Raw genomic sequence first — 4,283 nt, forward strand, 5'->3', positions numbered from 1 at the left:
GAGAAAGGATTGCTCTTGAGAGAAGCCCCAAATTACCACTGTCTTGCTCAGCCATTGGCTAAGGACTGCCTGAAAAGAAAATGAGCTTCAATCAAAAGTGGTTACAAATGCTCACAAAATTATTGCTGAAGACCTTTGGCTAATACATTCATATTCCTGTACTATAAGTCCTTTCTTGAAGGGGACCTTGAAATACATCTCATGTTACAGACAGGTAAATTCTGGGAGAATTTTATAACTTGATCTTCCAAATGACCAACTTTTCCTTAACTGTATCTAGTCTTCTATTCATCTTTCTCTTCTGTTGTTCCCATTATATATATTCCCATTATATATCCATGTCAATTTCAGTACTAAGATCTGCTACTCTTTCTTTTACATAAACTCTTGATTTTGCTTTATGGAAATCCAATTTTTCTATTTCATTGAGGATATGAGCTATATCTAACATAACTTTATGTTCTGCTTTTCCTATCATTTCTGTTTTGCTCTTTTTTTTACTCCCACTCATTGTGTTAGCTCTCATATATCTTGCAGTTCTTACCCACAAGCTTTTATTTACAATTTAAGTTCAAGAACATCAGTTGACTTTTGTTAAGGGTGGGCTTTCTGTTGCTGTTTCTGGTAAGATTAGGAATTGGGTGGGATGTAGCAACAGAAGGTTTTCTTCCACTGATCTCTCCAGAATTTCTGGCCACTCAGATTCTGCTTTATTTCCCACATGGAGATGGACACTGATCACAACTGCTTGTCCAGAAGATCTTGAGGGGCAATGGTTCACAGAACCTGGCTACACCTCAACCTCCAATAGTTTCCTCTGGCCCTGATAGGTTTGGCATTTATAACCAGGGGTAGGAAATAGCCAAGGTGCTTGCCCTTCTGCCTAAATGCTATATATATCCACAATAAGTCTCTGGAACTCCTGCCTCTTGGATCAAATTTCACCTTCTCAGTCTCCATTTTGAATATACTTCTGTACTTAATTAAAAGCCTATTTTTGGTACAAATGTTAGTTGCAAGTCACAGAGACGTTGGCATGAACTCCAAATGTCATGTTGCCTACAAGTCCAAGATCAAAATAAACTTTTTTTTTTTTCTCCAACATGAGCATAACACTGTTACTCTTATTGAAAATGGGAATCTGGGGCTCTTATCCTGGAGAATCTTTTGTATCTCTCCTATAGCTCCATGAAACAAATACAATATTTGAAATTCATGCATTGGATAATTTTACTTGTCCCTTTTACTCATGTCTTTATGACTGCAGAGTGCAGGAGGCACAGCAGTATCTGTAAGAACTCTGAAGTCTCTAGAAGAGAAGCATGAATACAATTCTCTCTTCTTGATTCCTATTCCATAAACAGACTGCAAAAATATCAGGAATATTATACAAAGTCAGGACATCCCTCTCTGATTTGCTTAATGCTTAAGGGCATCTTCCTCCAAGTCAGTCAGGGAACATGTCTTCCTATATTCAGTCTTTCTCCCATTCCATTATTGATTATCTTCATTGTGGTAATTGCTAATAGACCAAGGGGGAGGCAGAGACAAACAAGTCATGAATATCAATTGTTTGTGTATTACAGGTCAGAGAAACTGCTATACAAACTGCTGGCCACTTTTAAAGCCTACTAACTTTTTTTTCTCATTTTGACAAAAATTATTAAGTCAAATCTCACTTTACTTTTTTTTGGTAAATTTTCACACGTTTTTGTTTGATAAGAGAACTCAAAAATGCCAATGGAGGCTCATTTAAAAGTCTCTGGTTGAGAAAAAAAATTAAAAAGACTCTGCAGTGTTTGAAGTGGGAAAAAGGGGATGAAATTCGTAGAAGAAGAAACCTTCAGTGCCATTAACCTTCCTCATAAGACCTGGAGTTACATGGAGCCAGGTCTCCTCCAGATATTTAGTGAAACTCAGAGCATGTGTATAAAGAGATGCCTGGCTGGGGAGGGGTACAGCTCAGTGATGGAGTGCTTCCGTGGCACAGCAAAAACCTGAGTTTTGTGTCCAACATCACACACATACACACACACACAACGCACGCGCACACATGCACACACATGCACACTTGCACGCACACACATATACACATATACACACACAGAAGTTTGGCTAAAATAGTGCTTTATAAGGGGGCTGATTACCTGATTCTGCCATTCTGAGCACCTACATATTGACTACCATGCTTATGTTGAGTGTGCTTTAGGGAGGCATCAGTCTACGAAAGCATTTCCCACCATGTGCTCTACAGAACCGCTGTCTTAAGAGATGAACTGTGAAAAAAATATCCCATAGTCAAAGTTTGGGAAAAGAATCTCATTACATCCTCATTTGGGAGATCCCCTATGCACATTAGCATAATAGACACTTTAATTATGTTAACCTGTCATTTCCTAAAAATGATGTACCACAGCTACCTTTCTGTTATGGTTACGTGACACCTTTGATGTGCACTTTTGGTATATCATGGTGATTGGAGCATGGGCCATCTAGAAGGACAAACCTGGTTTCAAATCCTGGTCCTTCTACTTGACAGGTTGACCTCACTTAGCTTCACTCTTCTTGTATTTAAAAGGGAAACAATGACAGCCATGTGTAAGGGGCTCAGAAAATACTACCTAAGTATGATTAAAATTATGATAAAATTAATAATAGTAGTAGAAACTCAATATAAATATAAATAAATACCTGACAGCCTAGAAAGTTGTGAACATGTGGGTATTTCACTTGTCCCTGGAGTGTTCCTGGGAAGATGTTAGAATGAGAGGGCAGAGACCCAGAAGAGGCTGGGCTGGAAAGAGAGAATTTTAAATACTTTTTAAAGTCGATTTCATGGTTGGGCCTTTGTTGGAGCACTCTCTGCACCCAGCCTCTCTTCCACCAATGCACTGAAATGTTTTCTTATTGCCTTTCTGCCACTTACTTCTACACCTACCCTGACAAGGGAATTGTTTCCTGTAACCCTCCTGTCCTTCTCGCCCTACTGTCTCTTTCGCGGTGATGAACTCTTAATGTCCTCAAACATAACTGCTTCTCTGTGTAGCTGGGGAGGTCCCCCAGGAGCCTGGGGAAAGACACATTCTTGCTGTAAGTTGAACCTCAGGTCAGATTTGAATGGTGGCTTTCCAGGAGCTGTGTTTTAACCAAACAGCTGACCCTAGCAGGAGGTGATAGGTTGGAATTTTCCTGCTCGTTTCTGTTCTTCACTATTGGATTAGGTAAACAAATAAAACAAAACAAAGAAACAAAACTCTCAGATGCATTTGGCAGCTGGTCTTAACAATTCTCACAAGGGAGTTCAGCTTTTGTATGTCAAGCCAGTTAGTCATGATTCACAGTTGAAGAAAAGACAGAGTAGTATAGCGATAGAACCCATGTACTTTGATGCCAGTGACTGGGATCTACTTATGGTTTGGATAATTCAGTTGATCTCTATGGGCCTTGATCTTCTTATCTATAAATCTTTTTTTAAAAATGATATATACCTTTTAAAATTATTAAGATTAAATGAAATTATGCAGAGCACTCAGAAGATCTACTATTCTGTTGTTTGGGGAGATTATTAGGGTTCAGGAAACATGAAATTTGACAGACTTGAATAGTTTTTAAAATTATGAATTACAGCACTATCTTTTAATGGGAATTTTTCTAACCATTGGCCTTGTATATTTATGTTTCAATGTATCCTCTGTTAAAAGAAATTTTGAATTTCTTTGCAGATATTATGTTCCAAAGTGAAAAAAAATGTTAGATCAATAAACCAAATCCTACCCGCCCTCAAGAGACCTTGACATTCCAGAGTCTATTAGGAGATGAAGACTTGCTTCTGAGTAGTAGTAACATATGAATTCTAAAAGTAAAAAAAAAAAAATTCATTCTGCTTGAAGAATGATTTACGACATCCCTACAAGAATGTATTCACAAGTAATTCTTGCTCCAAACTAGGTCTCCAGAGCACTCTCTATTTTCAAAGGCATGCTAGAAATGGAGACAGCATGATAGAACAGGGTTCTTGGATTCTAAATAAGGGAACCAAAGCCCTACTCATGAATCCGTTCTTCAGTTGTGTTTAAACACTTAGTTTACCACTGTGATAATTATTTTATACCAAATGACTGTTTTCACTTTGATTTTTATCTACCTGCTATATTTCATGATAGTCATTTCTTATGGTTTCAATGCATCTTTATGTTTTTATTTTTTTAATGAAGTGCTGGTTTTATAGTTCCTCATATGGTTCCATGAATTGAAATGGTAAGGAGGTGGCAGCAGAGCTACAT

Source organism: Spermophilus citellus (assembly GCF_964194105.1).
Source record: "Spermophilus citellus genome assembly, chromosome: 2".
NCBI classification, from domain to species: domain Eukaryota; kingdom Metazoa; phylum Chordata; class Mammalia; order Rodentia; family Sciuridae; genus Spermophilus; species Spermophilus citellus.